The sequence below is a fragment of the Rattus norvegicus genome, chromosome X, assembly GCF_021556685.1.
Source record: "Rattus norvegicus strain SHRSP/BbbUtx chromosome X, alternate assembly SHRSP_T2T, whole genome shotgun sequence".
Classification (NCBI taxonomy): Eukaryota; Metazoa; Chordata; class Mammalia; order Rodentia; family Muridae; genus Rattus; species Rattus norvegicus.
In genome coordinates this window covers 18,406,283-18,424,128 of record NC_141554.1, presented here as the reverse complement: position 1 = coordinate 18,424,128, position 17,846 = coordinate 18,406,283, and the positions used below count along the sequence as shown (strand labels likewise).

At 40.0% G+C, this 17,846-nt stretch overlaps 1 long non-coding RNA gene across 3 annotated transcripts in view; it reads right to left on the bottom strand.

The window, feature by feature from the left end:
• Positions 1-470: 470 nt before the first annotated feature.
• Positions 471-17,846, bottom strand: part of LOC147998146 (uncharacterized) — a 36,467-nt gene continuing 19,091 nt past the window's right edge. The window contains exons 4-7 of one of the 3 annotated variants that reach the window (XR_015646478.1): positions 8,491-8,570; positions 8,050-8,267; positions 1,784-1,871; positions 471-1,010 (exon numbers count right to left, since the gene is read on the bottom strand). This is a non-coding gene — a long non-coding RNA (uncharacterized LOC147998146). Of the gene's footprint in view, positions 1,011-1,783; positions 1,872-7,693; positions 8,268-8,490; positions 8,571-17,846 lie in introns of those variants that run through there. The other 2 variants (XR_015646479.1, XR_015646477.1) reach the window with 2 other exon arrangements.

Here is a 17,846-nt window from a genome sequence, read left to right as displayed (position 1 = left end):
ATAAGGGAATACTACTCATCCATTTACAGGAATGGGGTACTGGTATATAATTTAATATCAGAAACTTGAGGAAGATTCTGACAACAGAAAAGGGCCAGATACAAATGACCAAATATGATTAGCATTATGTGAAATGACCCAAATTAACAAATTGAGATGACAGATGTTTCGTTGCTTAGATCTAGCAGAGGAGATGGTGTAATAAGGGTTTACCCAAAGAGTGTGGAGTTTATTTTTACCTTGAGATAGTCTCTTGCTATGTATCACAGGCTGACTGGGACCTCAGTATGTAGTACTTTGTGGCCTCCAACTCAGATGGGAAAGTTGCACGTTTATAAATGTGCGACATTTCTGTTGCTTTTTGAGGTGGTGAGGCTTTTCTAAATGCATTGTGATGATACCTGCACAGCTCTAGATCCATGAAAAAAGTGTTGAGTTGAACACTTTAAATAAAGGAATTAAATGATTGGTGCAGGAGATCTTCATACATTTACTAAAATAAATAACACGTACACACGCAGAGAGAGAGAGAGACAGAGAGAACAAATAGACAGACAGATGGACAACTAGAGACCAAATCCAAGTAACTGCTCTCTTGGGGAGAGCCAATGATAAATCCCACCCCATTATTACTGTTTGCCTTTGTGAAAAATTTGCGTTCCTGTTGGCTCTCCTTTTCAGCCTCTCTTCTCCCAAACGCAGATTTTCTTGGCCTCTGTTATATGCAATGAGCCTTTCAGGAGAGTTTACACACCACTATAAGAAGGACAGAGGCTTCTTGGGGTAACTGGAACCTAAGAGCCTGGAAACATAATTTCGTGAAAACATGTTGTTGTATTAGACAAAGAAGTGGACGTCCAGAAGGATCAAGGAAATTTTGCAACTTCATACTGAATTGGCAGCAGAACTGAATTAAACACTCCAGCCTTCTCAGCACCTGCGCTGTGCACTTCCTCGCACACTGTACAGAGGCAGACACCTTTCTCATTGTCCATGGATTTACTGGGATGCTGAAACGAATAGAACCAGTGAGTATGCCCCAACTGTAGCGGTGCTTTTGACTTCTTTCCCAGATGCCAATAAGAGCCCTTGAGCCCTTGACATTCAATTTCAAAATGTCTTGAACCTGAATTTTTTCTCTTTTCATTTATTTTTCTTTCTCTCTTTCTCTCTTTCTCTCTTTCTCTCTCTCTCTCTCTCTCTTTCTTTCTTTCTTTCTTTCTTTCTTTCTTTCTTTCTTTCTTTCTTTCTTTCTTTCTTTCTTTCTTTCTTTCTGTCCTATTCAATGTGGGTTGACTCAGGATATGACCGCTATGCTATGATAATTAAGATTTAGAACCGAAATGCAATAAAGGTAAGAGGAATATGCCTGTCACTCTCACTTGTCATTTTAACTCCTTCAATCTTATGAGGAAAATAGCATGTACCCACTGCCTAGATAAGAAAAGTGAGGTGTAGAAAACTAAATTGTCAAAAACCACGGTGAATTACGGATGTCACAGGCATGTAGCATTGAGTTTGCCTGTCATCCTAATGTTACCTTTTCCTCTGCTCCACCTGAAGAATGGTTCCAGTATGGCAAAGAGCTCTATTACTGAATACGGATCTTTCATGCTTTTACTGTTTCTGAAAATGCAGTCTTTCGGATAAAAATCTTCAATAAATCTGGCATATTCCATGGTCTTGGGTAATTTTTAATTCAAGAGAATGTCTCTGAGGCATTGATTGACCTAATTAGACTACAGAGAGTTTTCAGTTTAAATGGGATTGGGAAGAAACCCACCAGAATTGATCATGAAGAAGTGTCTGGGTCCTCAGTGTCACTTGAGGCTATTGGACTGACTGTAATTGCAGGCGTAATGTGAGAATGCCTAGTAAGAGACAGATAAGAAAGACCATTTTCTAGGGAAATGTTGCAGATTTTACAGTTCTTTCTAAAAGTGACAAAAAAATTCTTATCATAACTCCCATTATTTGAGCATGTCTTATAATTTTTGTAGCTTAGCTCAGGACCTATCAGTGGCTCCACGCAACTTGTCAGTTTCTTGAAATAGTGTGTTTGATATTTCATATATGAATTTGTGCTTGTGTGTGTTTATAAGGGAGTGGGGGAGGGAGATATTTATGTCTTTCATATGACTCTTAAGTGGTTCCTTCAACCAACAAAGCTTAGATTAAATGCCCCTGCTCGTTGCCATGAAGCTTTCCAAGTGCTATCATGTCTTACAGATATTCTTCTTGGAGTCCATGTGGCTTCTTTCTCTTTCTGGGAAAGGAAGCTGCGTCTAAATCGGCAATGGACCCCCCCAGAATGTCTAGTGGAGGGACAATGAGGTACGAAGGTATGCCTGTCCCTACTTTTGATACTTCTTTGTCTGTGGACATTACTTAGTTCACAGTTGTCAGATAAACATGATCCAGACATTTTGGATATTAGAACATTGGAATTCCTAGGTCCTCTTCATACACTGTTGTTTCTCCATCCCCCTGGGCTATTTTGACTCTTCCTAAGAATCTTTCTTAACCCATTTATTAGAGAGTTTTTATAAGGCACGCCAGATTTAAAGTGTGGTCCAAAAGAATACTGGCCAAGGCAAGTGGGTGTCTTTAGAAAGTCGAACCTAGTGGTTAACTCTTCTCATTGACACAGATCTCATTGATGTTCTTTATACCATACAATGCTAGTGGCTGGCTTCTGTGCTTTTATGGCTCATAATCTTGTAACCCACTGACATACTTTCTGAAGACTTTCTCCGTCATTTCACATGGGGCAGATTGGAAGTATTGGAAAGTTAACACCCCTGGGAGCATCCCTTAGCCAGTATTGAATGGAAAGTCACTGTACGTGCTCTAGCTTCCCTCCTCTCCAATAAAAACAACCATTTGCATTGGCTCTCTGAAGTCCCTGACAGGGCTGAGCCCCATTTTCCCAGTATAGCAGCAAATAAACCCTCTATTGGCTTCTTCCCCTACCTGTTTCCCTCCTCCACTTCTCATGCAAGGGAACAGTGCTTCTTGCAATCACCTCTCCATTAAGCCACCTCAACCCAAATCCTTATTTCAAGACTGGCTTCTGGGGAAATGCAGCCCAAGACACATTTAGAAACAAATATTTACACACATGTTAATCCATACATAATATTTTATAAATGTTGGGAAAAGAAAAATTTCCATGTATGGCCTCCTCCCTAACATCAATAAAAAGGCAAATTGAGAAATGTGAGATTTAATATTCCACCGTGGGCTGTCAGCAATTTCAAAGCCCAAAGATGTCTGATAAAACATGTAATTTATTCAACCTCATTTCCTATGATCCTCCAATATTTGCTTAACTGTATTAATACTTCGGGACTCATCTGCCTTAGTTGGAAACCCTCTCCTTAAACTCCTTTTTTAAAATTAACTAACAAAAAAATCTAGCAAGAACCCCTGCTTCTGAAATGTATATCATCTTATGTGGCCCTGGAAGGAACTTGATGGGTGGCAGATGTCCTGCATTCCTTAGACTATTGCAGTGGATTTTCCTTATCTCTGTTATCATTACCCTTCCCGCACCCTAGAAACACCTCCATCTCTTCCTAGCATCTGTATAGTTTCCAGGAGAAATAGATAATATAACTTTTATCTATGGCTCCCTGGTCTCTATGGTTACAGGACACTTTTCAAAAATCAGCCATAGTCTTTGAAATTAGTATATTTGAGAAATCCATCTCTAGGCTTTTCTGCTTGATGGAATTGCTATGACTACACTGGAGTCAGCACTGTGCCTATGCTCTCCTGAAGATATCATCAATTTTAATATAGACCAGCAAGAAAGGGAGCTGTGGATTGGATGAGCTTGAAGATTCTAGTCTTCGTTCCGTTTACTATGGCGGTATCTTCATCAACGTTATATTGCTGTGAAAAGACGCCATAATGACAGCAACTATTGTAAGAGGAAACATTTAACAAGGAGTTTGCTTACAGTTTAGAGTATGAGTCCAGTATCATCATGGCAGAAAGCATGGCAGCATACAGTATGGAGCAGCAGTTTAGAGCTACATCCTGATCTACAGGTGGTGGTGGCAGAGAGAGAGAGAGAGAGAGAGAGAGAGAGAGAGAGAGAGAGAGAGAGAGAGAGAGACAGAGAGAGACAGAGAGAGACAGAGAGAGACAGAGACAGAGACAGAGGACTTTGACTGGCTTCAGCCTTTGAAACCTCAAAGCCCATCCCCCAGTAACATCCATACTCCAACAAGCCACACCTCCTAATTCTTCATATATAGTTAGTGCTGCTCCTCGATGATTAAGCATTTAAATATACGAGCCCATGGAGGCTATTATTATTCAAATCACCACATGAGATATCTATAATACAATATATATATTTGTACACTGGCCCATCATTGACCCAACATAATCCAAACAAAGGTTTAATTTATGGAACCGGCAATGTCAAGAACTCTACAACTCTTCTTTGGAGGATGTGTATGTATTTAGTGGTGGGATATGGGAATTGAGTTCTGACTGACCAGAACAACAATAAAGCTTTCTTCCTGTTTACTGTGTCACATCCACTATGACCTACGACAGGCAGCTATTTACACAATGCTGAATGACAAATTACCACTTTAACCCACCTGGACAAAACGGTCACTTCTTTGTTGCTTCAGTGTATGTGAGTTGGGTGATGTAAGCTAGATTAAACTGTATTTGTTTAGCAGGCTGTGAGTTGGGTTCGGGTCCTCTCTTGTTTCTCATCCTGCTTGTACATGAAGAATGAACATAGATATTGTGTTCTTCTTATGGCAGTGAGGGGCCCAACAATGCAAGCTCATTTAAGCCTCTTTTTTAAATAACATTTGTTAAGACCTTTGATCTGAGTCAGCATGTGTCTAAACCTGATGCCCAGGGACAGGGGTTATTCCTCTCTATACTGAACTCATTGGAAGGCTTTAGATGTACTGCCTTTATGATAGCAGAGAAGTGAAAAATTAAAACCAATAATATTGTTTGCTTAATTTTATGACTTAGACACTGCAGCATCCTGTACAGTTTCTATAATGGTCTTACCACAGGGCTGTGGCACTGTGTGCTCAAATATTTGAAGCAACTACTTGATTGAAAGGCCAAGACTGATTTTTTTTCATCTTTGATCTTTAGGACATAGCACACTAGACAGAACTTTGGGCCATAGCAGTCCAACATGAACTCATGGCTGCTCAGTAAATGGAATCTTCAAAAGAGAATCAAATTGAATTGAAAGAATCCAAAGAGAGCTTTACAAAATGGGTCTTTTATCTATCCATTAGATGTTCTTTCCCTTAATACAGTATGCATAAAGTGGCGACAAGTTTCGTTTGAGTCTTCTTACATTCACAGTAAGATGCAATTTTGAAACATCTATCAACTAATCTTTCTTTTAAACATGAGATATTTGAATGGCAACATAAAAGAGTAATTGTGAATGTTGACTTTCCCAGTTGAATCTCATTGTTCAGTTTGGCCTCCCTTGCTAAGAACTATTATTCTTCATTCCTTAATAGTCAAAAGTCTATAGTTTATCCATTTTTCTTCGTTTATAACTCGTTTTCTCCTGTCAAATTTGTTTCTAAACCATACACCATTATATCTCACCCAGAAAGCTTTCATACCAAGTTTAATGATTACACACAATCCATCTGCTCTCATCTGTATTGGACTGCATAACATACACCCCCAGCACTGTAATTGTTATACTTAGTGAACACTTAGTGTGTACCAAGCACTGACTTTTATCATATGTGTTACTGGGCACTTCCCCCAGCCAATGAGTGGTGCTTTTAGACCCTTGCCTATCTTGTTCCAAGCCTAAACATTTAACTACTAGACTATACTACCTCTAGGCTTTCTATCTCCAAGCATGTTGGCAGCATTTGAACTAGGTATTAGAGATGCCAGCTCAAATTCTCCCTTTTTGGTTCTCCTTGTGACCTTGGACAATCTTGGAAAAGCTGACCTTTGTGAGCCTCGGTTTCATCCTTTGTAAGTGAGAGCTTACCATTGTCTTATCAGTCATGCAAAGGAGCTGTATATGGAGATATATTAGAAATCTACTACCTTAGTCAACCCCTTAGGTGTTCTCCCTAGTCTCTTCCATTATCCCCAGACTCTGGTGCTGCCAATCTTTCTATCAGTAGGAGGCCTGCTTCTTTGTTTCCACTTCCTTTTGCTGACAAGGCACAGTTGGCCATCTGTCTTGAGAAAATCCATTTCCCTTGGGTCTTTTCATTTGTTCGTTGAAGCAAACCACACATCACTAGCACTGCCATATTCCCAGGCATTCTTGATGACTCTTGGTTAGTTTTGCCTTTGTACGCGTTTCCCAGGCTCCCCCTTCAGAGAGGCTACAGACTCTGTCTGAGCATGTCTACACTTGCCAGTGACAAAAAGGGACAGGACGAACTTCTGATTTTTTAAAAAGTTGATATTAGTATAATTGACTCCAAGTAGTTGATTAGTTTGATTAAAAAGTTGTTTTCAAAAGTAATTAACCCAACTACTCAAATTTCTGCTTTCTATTTCAGTTTCTACTTTGCAAACCAAACTGGCAAGACCGAAAAGACAGAGTGCCTGCTCTCTGTTTTACGGTCTCAACTCTTACACACATGTTTATGTTCATGCATGTATGCAGGTACACATGGCTGTCCTTTAGGGTGTATGTGTGTGCTTGTGTGTATGTGTGTCCGAATAGGTGCTATTTCTACCTAACTTGTCTTGACCTAATAGAAAAATCATAAAGGCAGACATTATATGCAAATGAAGCATTTACACTGAATGCACGTTTCTGGAGCCAAGGTTTACAAGTAATTTGAAAATAATTTGCAAAATACTGTGAAAATTAAGCCATTGTTTGACCTACGGTTATGTAAGCATAATATCCCCACTCACACTTAGTGCCAGGTGCAGTGTAGTTTCAGCAAAATAATTTCACCTATTATTTGAAATCAACGTTGTTAATTAGAACTGTCTGAGTGCTGCAGCTCTGCTCACATTAATTGGTAAACGTTTAAGGGCTTCAAAGATGCAGGCGTACAATCTGTGATATAAAACATCTGTGTCTCTATCTTTGCCTAAAATAAGCAATATTTTCACAAAATACTTTTATTTAGACAGATATCTAAGGAAAATTTTCTTTAGAAAGGCCTATATATTACTCAACTTTGGATGGCATACAATCCTTAGCCTTTTCTCTATGCCATCTTCTTTTGAAAATAAGAAAGAAGGTATATTCATCCCCATTCCTCTACTACTATCTTGACTTGAATACAAACGTGATATACCTTTGAAATCCATGACTCTAGGTCAGCTATTTTTTTCACATTTTTTATTGGTTATTTTATTTATTTCCATTTCATATGTTATCCCCCTTTCCAGTTTCCCCTCCACAAACCCCCATGCCCTCCCCCAACCCCTGCCTCTATGAGGGTGCTCCCCTATCCACCCACCTGCACACCCACTCCTGCCTCAGCGCCCTAGCCTTCCCCTACACTGGGGCATCGGGCCTCCACATTTCCAAGGGGCTCCCCTCCCATTGATGCCAGACAATGCCATCCTCTGCTATACATATGCAGCTGGAGCCATGGGTCACCCCCAAATGTACTCTGTAGTTGGTGGTTTAGTCTCTGGGAGCTTTGGGGGGATTAATTTTTAAAGAGGAAAATAAACATGCTTCTTTTTATTTTAAACATCATTTCATTCTTTATTTTATGTGTGTGTTTACCTGGATGTATGTTCCTGTATCACATGAATTCCTAGTACCAGCAGAGACCAGACAGAGTATCAGATCCCCTGCCTGGAACTGGAGTTATGAATGGCTGTGAGCCACCATGTGAGTACTGAGACTTGAACCCTCTGAAGAGTAGCCAGTGCTCTTAATCACTGAGGCATCTCCCCAGCTTCTCAAAAGGAACTTTTGGGGCTGGAGAGATGGCTCAGCAGTTGAGAGCACTGACTGCTCTTTCAGAGCTCCTGAGTTCAATTTGCAGCAACCACCTGGTGACTCATAACCATCTGTAGTGGCATACATACCTGAAAGATCGATACATACACAGGCACATGGAGAGAGGAGGAGAAAGATGGCGAGGGAAAATCCAGCAAACAAATTCTTCGTCAGTTTTTGACTATCTCTAAATAGGCACAATGAGATGGTATTTGCCCAAGAAATATGCCCACCCTATTCCTTCCTTCTCTTATGCTATTGATGGAGGAGGCTCTCGGAAAGAACAACTCGCGCTTGCATGTGCACTCTGGAAAATATGACAGGAAAGGGCTCAACTGATGAATAGTCTGTTCATTATCCCCTAGGGAGGCAGTTTTCAGGTATATGTAATGAAGCTCCAAAGAACATCCAGCAGGGCAAAACAATTGTTGCCTGTCACACTTGCTCTTTAATGTGCCCCTTTAAGGCTTGCCATCCCACCCTTTTTCATTGTGTTTACCCCTCACTTCTGTTTCCAATATATTACTTACTTGTAAGCCTTTATCTCAGCTTCTCCATCCTAAGGAGTAAAGCAATCGCTGAAAAGCAGGTGAATCAAGTTCTTCTGGTGCTTAATTGAAAAAAAAATGTGTGATAAGTTCAACTTGCATGTTGATTCTTTTATTATTATGTCATTACCTTTAATGTATGTTATTATATTGTTACCTATTGCTACAAATAATACACAGACAGATTATCATCATTATTGTTGTTTTGTTTGAGAGGTAGTAATTTACTGTGTAGTCGAGGCTGGCCTAGAATGTGCTAAGTAGTTTAGTATGGCCTATAACTTGTGCTTCTCCAGCCTCAGCCTCCTCAATGCTCAGATTACAAACAGGTGTCGTGGCATTCTCTGCATGCAGAATAATGAATGGAAATAATATATGCATAGTCATGTATCACAGAATGGCAGCTCCCAAAATATACTTTCCCATTAAAATTTGAATGTGGTTTATGTACCATGTTTTGAACTTGACTCCGTTTACATCTAATAGAAATCAGTTCTGTTAGTGTAAAATGGTAAAAAGATGTTTGGAACCCAATTTGACTATTTTTTAAATGAAACTAAACATAGTTTCACTACAAGACTCTACAATCCCTCTCCTTCATATTTACCCAAGAGAAACTGGAACTTAGTCCGTGCAAAGACTTACACAACAATGTTCTCAAATGCTATATATATACTTGAAAGAAGCTAATTTCTCATCATTAAGAATGGTTCAAAAGCCTGTTCTGTTCCTACAGTGGAAGAATACCTAGTTATAATACAAAGAAAAGATCTGATGCTGCAAACAAGGTAGGTACTCCTCAAAATCAAATGGCAGAGGAAACAAGACATATTGTACGAGTTCATAGGGATGAACCTCTAAAAATGATAATCTATTTTTAGTGATGCAGATAGCTCAGTGATCATTAGGATCAATGCCAACATTTGCTGTGAGGAGGAGAGAGAAAATTTGGAGGATAGAAAGGTTTTGTATCTTAATTGTGGCAGTCTTTCTACAGTTAGGTACATCTGCTAGAGCTCAGGAACACTTACATTCTTTGGTTATATTTATTGAGTTATGAGCAGAGTGGGTAGCGTACAGGCCACGATGTCAAGTGCCTTTACCCACTGAGCTATCTTGTTAGCAAAATTTTGTTTTGTGTCTGAAAGATAAAAGCTGATTTATACCATGGAAAACAGTACCCAAATTAAAAGGAACAGTGACGTGTGTCATCGGGATCGCTGCTTTTGAAAGATAGGAGTTTTCACACTGTTGACATCCCAATGATTTCTCTTGTAGTAGAAACTTAGGCTTGCTGACCACTTACCTTACGTAAAGTGAGAAAACCAGTGGTCAGCCTAGGATAGCGTCCTCTTGCTTCGGGCCACTTCCTGCATTTCTTAGTGCTGTCTGTAAATAGCTTCCCTGCTTTCACAACTAAAGGAAAAACAAGGCTTGAGCTGATGGCCTTAAACTGAAGGTGAAGTGTCCTTCGGTTCAGCTCAGAGCTAGCACATAAAGGATACTTGTGTTCATCTACATTTTGATCCCCGACTTCACTGAGGATTAATGAGCTTCAATGTCCATCATTCTTTTTTCCAAATTACCTTTCTATACTTGCCATACTTGGCAGGAGTCTTCAGACCCAGGTACCTCATTCTAGTAGCCCTTGCTACTGTGTCTACCTGTGAGCTCACCAGTCATGGAAGCTATGCTGATGCTCATGTTGCTTGGCCTGGGAAAGTTAACCCTTGGAAACGCCGCGCGCAATCTTCTCCCCTCTTTGCCGTCTTTTTCTGTAGGGGGTACTGCTGACAACTGTGCAGGCTGCCTCATTAGCATTCACTGGGTGAACTGATTCCCCACTTAACTGAAGGAATCTGTTCACCAAGGGGGTGGGAGAAAAGTCTATTCTGTCAGAAGTCAGCTTCCTTCCTGCTTTTCTGTCAGGAAGCAGGGATGGTAGTTATATGCTCCAAAATGGCCTGTCCCAGGAGACGCCAGGATACACTCTCACCCACTTCCTCACCAAGAAATAGTGACCACTGTTTCCAGTATGTGTTTATTCCAACATGTTTCAAACACCGAATTCAAACACCTTTTGAAAAACAGCGGCTGCATTTGATTTCCCCTCAAAATACAAAGCCTCATGTCAAATTAGTATTCCTTTCCTTAAAGAGGTCCTTATCCACAGGACTTTTGAGCCATCACTAAAAGAGGTAAAGAAAAGAGAGAATGTCCCTTTAAGTTACATTGAAGCTTTAGCATTCAGCCTGTGAGCACACTGCAGGAAAAATCTTTTCTGCAGTCATTTGCCTGATATAGTACGGAGCAAGCTCTGCACTTCTCCTCCAGTTCTGCGCATTTTAGTTCATAAATAGAAGGAGTCTTCAAGACCATCAAGTTCCAGAAGGAGTTTTAATCTTCCCCCAGTTGCAGAACAGAAGCATTGGGTGAATTCTAAAGACCACATTCTTAATAGGGGACATTGACCCCTGACAACAATTCATGCCATACTGATTATAAGTTTTAGATTCTAAATATTCCTCTCCTACTTTCGGCAAAATTTGAAACAAAGTGGTTTATGAATAATGGCATAATTACCTGTGCATGGAAATACATTCAGTGTAATTTAGGAACCTCAAAGGAGATGGAGGCCTCCCCTCCCCCCCCCCCCCCCCCCCCCGTCTCGGAAGCCCGGAAGGGCTTTGCCCTGCACTTGAAGCCGTTGGGAACAGAATCTATTGTCCACGAAATGACAGGAGGCATCAAATGGTGTTCTCACTGGAACAGGAAGCTGAGTAGTTTACTACAGTCTAAGACAAGGGAAGAGTGAGGGGAGGTTGCGGAAGAAGCTAGTGATATGGAAAACATAGGACATATCTTCTTCTCGCCCATCTCCTTTAAGTTGGTATTTCACCTTTGTTCCTCTTATTTTCAAACTAAAAGAAACACGATGGTTGGGCAAAAATCCAGACAAGAAAGAAATTCACTTTCTCATGGTTGTACATTGCTCTGTGGATTAATTACCTTCCGTTGCTGTGATAAAAAGGACTGTGAAAGCAATGTTGGAAGAGGACAGAGTTAACCTTAGATTCATTTTAGACGTTTTTGCCCATGGTCTCTGGGCTCTGTTTTTGGGTCTGTGGTGAGGCAGACCATCCTAGTGGCATAACTGTGTAGAGGAGGCTCTTTACCTCACTGGACACAGGAAATAGAGAGACAGAGACAGGAAGAGGCTAGGGGAAAGACACCTTTAAGAATCCAATCTCAGTTAGGTACTTCTAGCTATGTTGTACCTTCTTAGTTTTGAGACCCTCTCCAAATAGTGTTACCAGCCTGGAGTTAACACATGAGCTAGTGAGAGGGATAGTAGACTTTCAAACTTTGATTTTAAGCAACCAACCATCCTAAAACAGCAGTGTAAGGAAAAGACTTGTACTTTGCTTTTGAACATGATTTTTAGGAATGAGAGCACAACTCTCTTCTTTGAGGTGCCTGGAACCTCAGGTAGGAATGACTAGATAGTCTAGCAGCTGTCTAGGCACTTCTATCTCCGTTGTATGGTCTCAAGTTCTTTCCAGATGATCACTCCAACACTAGAAAAACCACGGGATGGCCAGACTCCTAACATTATGCCTTGTTCTAATGCTGTAGTAAAATACTCTGACAAATACTACTTAAGGGAGAGCAAATTTTGTACAGCTTACAATTTCCATATCAGTAGTGGGAGGAGGGTAGCAGGAGGTCAGCTTGTCACATTGCATCGGAAGTCAGGAAGCAAAGACTGAACAGTAAGTGATGGATAAGTTGTAAATCCTCAACTCTTATCTCTACTGACCCATTTTCCCCAGAAAGACTCAAGCTCCTAAAGATTCTCCCACTTTCCAAACAGAGCCACCAGTTGTGAAACAAGTTTCAGGGCATCACCTCTGTTTGTGTGCTATTGGGGAAACAACTTGCTGAGGTGAATCCAGATTCAACAAGTCTTTGGACTCTACTCCCTGGGAAGAATAGCAGAGACTCTTTGATCACCTCCAATCTATCCTGAGGACCATATTTACAAATATTAATCATATGACTTAGAAAAGACCTCTCTTAACATTGTGGTGTGCATTTGGCAACGTGTCTTTTCCAATAGTATGAATGCCATTATTCTACATGTAAAAATTACACATTGAGGTTTTGGCTTCATTCTGGTTTTGTTTTGTTGGACTATAGTAAGACTGTAGGGAGGGATGTATACTGTGAATTCTTCAGCAGTCAATGTTTCAACCGTGTAGGTCTTTTGGGACTTTTTATCAATGGCTTTAAACCAAAAAAAACAAAAACAAAAACAAAAACAAAAACCAACAACAACAACAACAAAATCCAAAAACATGATGAGTGTTCACAGTTGTTGCAAAGAATTATAATCATATACATTATCTTATTTTGTTTTCACAGATGCTTTGTGATGTCAGTATAGCAAAAAATATATCCTACCTCCTTAGGAAAGTTGAATGGATACTACATTAATCCTCATTGTTTTCATGTGAATTTAGAGAGGTTGGCCAACTTACCATGGTTGCTTAGCTAGTGCTTCAAATCCCATCAGCCTGACACCCTAACCTGTGACCTGAACTTCCATTCATCACAGGTCTGTAAATCAAAATAAAACATGAGAAATCATCTTCTGTGTTTCGTCTCCTGAAGTGGCTACAACCGGCATGCAAGCATGGTCATCCATAGTCAGGAGAGTTAACACAGCAACATCATCGCTACTTCTACTTGTGGGAGTCCCTTCCACAGGTTTAGTATTTTGAGTAATATAAGGGTAGTGATTGTTGATTGGAGAGGGCTGGAAAAATTTTTTTAAAACTTTTGTGAACTAAAATAATAAACCGAGGGCAACTAGACTCTGAACCTGAAATATAGTTTCAGGTAGATTCTTGTATTATTTTTTTCCATTGCTCCCGCTAGAGGTATGAGGAAATTCCAGACATAATTGGGCTGGTTCTAGAATAGGTTCTAGTTATCTTTTGTCATCTGTTTCTGCATTTCACTTTGATTTGGTTCAAAATTCATGCACCACCAGTCTCATCCAGCTACGTGACAACTTGAGCCACTGAGATCAGGTTCTTTCTTATTTCTTATTGGTAACCAAGCATTGCTCAGAGCAAAGGGCTTCTGTTATGTTCTACATGGATTTCTTCAATTCTATCTTTATTGTTCTAGTTCTTTCCCTTCCCCAGACTGTTTCTTAAATCTATGCTGGGGTGGAGTATCTCTCTCAGTTCAATCACAGCCTACAAAGGTAATGAGTTTAACTGGAACTTCTGCACGATGCTTCTAGAAAAATAACATGCAGTGCTTCTGGGTATCTATAAATGGCCTTGACCCATGGATGTTCTGTTATTGGTAAGATAGAATGAGTTTTGGTAGATATTTATATTTCAGGAAAGGAAATTAAACATTAGTTTAGAATGCTGTCTTTTCTTCATATTCATCAATCCTTCAATCTATGGTTTGTTCTTTTGTTATTGCATTCATTCAGGAAGCATTTTCAGTCTTCTAGTCCTTGTACTGGCTGGAAATGCAAGGGCATGCAAAACTAGATATGATGATGAGCACACCTAAATCTTTGAATCTTAACTTTTAGGTATCTCGTTCATTTCCCTTTTTGTCTCCTGGTTTCTTTCTCCTCTGATACTAATGTTTTTATTAATTATTTATTTATATTTCAAATGTTGTCCCCCTTCTGATATTTATAGAAATTGCTTCATTTAAATTTTTATGCTAAACTATTAAATTTAATTATTGTCCTCATAAATAATAATAATAATAATTATTATTATTATTATTATTCCGAGTTTATAATTTTTCCTATCAAGTTGCTCTTTGTACTGTCCTTTAGTTTCATTGTGCTACGCTCTTTTACCTCATTCTCTTCAGGATGTTTATCTCATGATGGGCTTCAGATTCTTCTCTGATTTCTGGTAGTTTGACAGTTTCTACTAGTTCTCGTTGTTTCATTGGCTAACTAACCCTTTGGTATTTCATTTCCCTGTGAAGCTAGCGCCATCTTTGATTATGAACTTAGCTTTCACTTATCTGTTAGAACTTCTACAGTCTTCAAACTCATATCGATTTTGCCAACACTGTAGGGTTTTCTAGGCCCTGGACAAGTTTTTATATCAATATCTCAACTTGGGTTTTTTATACCCACAGGTAGTTTTAACTCAAATCTCACATCTACAAGACACTGAAATCCTTTTTAATAGCCTTGCTTAAGCCTCCTCCCAGATAAGAAATAGCAAACATCCTATTATTTCACTAAGCCAACAGACAGAGTATTTCTGTGTCTCCTTAATAAAGAGGATAATTCTGAGGCTCTAAACTTATTCACGAGTCTCAGTTGGAAAACACCCCCCCCTTTTTTTTACCTGGGGCTAAGGGCGCTGCTTTTCTGTATGTATTGATGTCAATGCCCCATCTTAGTCTCTGGAGCCTCTTTCTTGGCTAAGGCCCCTAATGGGCACCAGGAATTAAGTTACTGCCCTGCCTTTCATGTTCTTCTCCTTGTCTAGAACTTTTTGGTTTTTTCTTTCATTTCTCACTGAGATTTGGGTTGGTTTGGGATGTCAAGAGAGGTCATGGTTTATTTTATTTGACTTTTCACATGTAGTAGCTGAAGGCTGTTAGTTCTTAATGTTTTTTTTTGTTTGTTTGTTTTTTTTTTTTTTTTTTGGAGCTGGGGACCGAACCCAGGGCCTTGCGCTTGCTAGGCAAGCGCTCTACTACTGAGCTAAATCCCCAACCCCAGTTCTTTATGTTTTAAAAACAGGTTTAGAGTCCTTTGATTAACAGAGGTACTTTGCTTACTTACTCTCATTAATTGGAGGCCATGTATTGTACCCCAAATGTTACATAGCAACAAGAAATGGGCAAACGGTTGCTGCTTCTGGAGACAAGGCAAAATAACACCAACAAATAGAGCTGAGGGCTGATGATAGCAAAGAAAAGAAATAAGAAGAAAGCTCTTAAAGATAAACACAAAACATCATGATGTCCTGGAGCCAAATGGAACAAACTACCTGACACACCAGAACCCTATGATGACCTCACTCCATATTGTCACATATAATATTCGATATCTACAGTGATGAACTTGTTAATGACTGTCTTGCTAATAGTATGTAAGCTGCCACTGTATCATATTTTCAAATCCCTTGAGATTCTTTATCAGCCAGTTGGACTATGAGAGCTCACACAAGTGAGGATTGGGGAATGGGGACTCTGTGTGACAATGGAGAGGAGAACTGTGGAAGCTTCAGGAATGCTATGCCATTCATTCACTGGATTTGCGTTATAGTGGTCATATTTGTTCTGCAAACTAGATACGCCCCAGTACCTACAAATTAAAATTGAGTGGGAGGCTCTCAAAGTACACTGCTCTTTGAATAGACATAGATATAATCGGAAATTGATAGAAATTGTTCTGGAAAAGTCCTTGAGAGTCTCCTTGTGGCTTCCACAGAACATAGTGAAGCTGCCATTGAAGTTCCCAGGCTTCCAGCAAACCTGGGCAGACATTTTTAACTAGTAGTGAAGAAGTCCAAGTTCATGAGAGGCCGGAGTAGTTTGCAAGGGATACTTCATCAAGCAACTGGACAGATACAAGGAATAAAGAGGAAAGTTGTGGAGGTCAGAAGATCACTAACTTTGGGAAAGCAGCAAATGGTACCTGACCAGATTTTGGCAGACAACTAGAACAGCATCTTCTTTGGCTAAAGGAAAGGTTACTCAAGGACATTCCAGGTCTAGGCTGCTGCAGAAGATATAAGTCATGCCATTCTAAGACCTACAGATTCATGCCCTCCTCTTGAAGAAACAAAGAACAGAAAAGAACATGGGGACCAGAGCAGGTAATCACAATTGATTGCCTGTAATGTGAGCTCCTAAAAGAAGGCCAACATCATTTACAGAAACATCCTTTCTTTCATTTCTTCCTATCTCTTAGGCCCTGCTTTACCCATCCTCTGTTTACACCCCCCAGTGTTTCTCTATTTGTCTTAAATTTCTCCCCATTTCTACCCCTTCGTGGGAAACTCTTATTTCCAGCATCTGAGATAAACATTCATTTTGCTTTTCTAAAGTACTCTATTTTTAATTATGTGTGTGGTATGTGGGTACGTGCACATGAGTATAAGGGCTTAAGAAAGCCAGAGACTTTTGATGCTGCTAGAGCTGAAGTTTCAGAAGATTGTGAGTCATGCAATATAGGTGCTGCTATCCAAAGTTAGGTTTTCTGCAAGAGAAATATGCTCGCTTAACTGTTGAGTCATCATTTCACTTCCCATATGCCCATTTTATTTAATATACCTGTACAGGCTGGTTTTGTGTGTCAACTTGACACAAGCTGGAGTTATCACGGAGAAATGAGCCTCCCTTGAGGAAATGCCTCCCTAGGATCCATCTGTAAGGCATTTTCTCAATTAGTGATCCAGGGTAGGAGGACCCCTTGCAGGTACCACCATCCCTGGGCTGGTTGGTAGTCTTGAGTTCTATAAGAAAGCAAGCTGAGCAAGCCACTAAGTAATATCCCTCCATGGCCTCTGCATCAGCTCCTGCTTCCTGATCTGAGTTCCAGTCCTGACTTCCTTTGGTGATAAATAGCAATTGGGAAAGTAGAAGCTGAATAAACCCTTTCCTCCCAAGCTTGCTTCTTGCTTATGATGTTTTGTGCAGGAATAGAAACTCTGACTAAGACAATATCCTCTGAGATCAGTAACAGTCTTGTAATGGGTTGATATGAAAAGGAGATGATAATGATGATAAAGATATTTCATTTGTGTTTATTTGTGCACCTCCGTGTGCATGTGTGTGTGTGTGTGTGTGTGTGTGTGTGTGTGTGTGTGTGTGTGTGTGCGTGCGCTGCAAGGGACCCCCACATACATGTGGATATCTGAGGAAACTTAGGAGAACTGTTTTATTTCTTTCACCATATGAGACCTGGAGTTTGAACTCAGATCGATGAGCTTGGCAGCAGGAGCCCTTATCTGCTAAGCTTTCCTCACAGCCCTGGTTTTAAGTTTTTGAGATACTGTCTTTCCATATAGTTCAGGATGGCCTAGAACTTGCTGGGTAGCCAAGGCTGTCTCTGGACTCATGATACTCTTACCCCTATCTTCCAGATGTTGTGATTATAGGTGTGCACTACCATACCTAGCATATTTCATGTATTTTCTGATTTACTTGTGTATATTTGATTTACATATGCAGATATGCATGAGTTTGCGTGCATCATATGTATGCAAGTGCCCACTGAGGCCAGAAAGCATTGGAGCTCCTGGAACTGGAATTAATGGCAGTTGTAA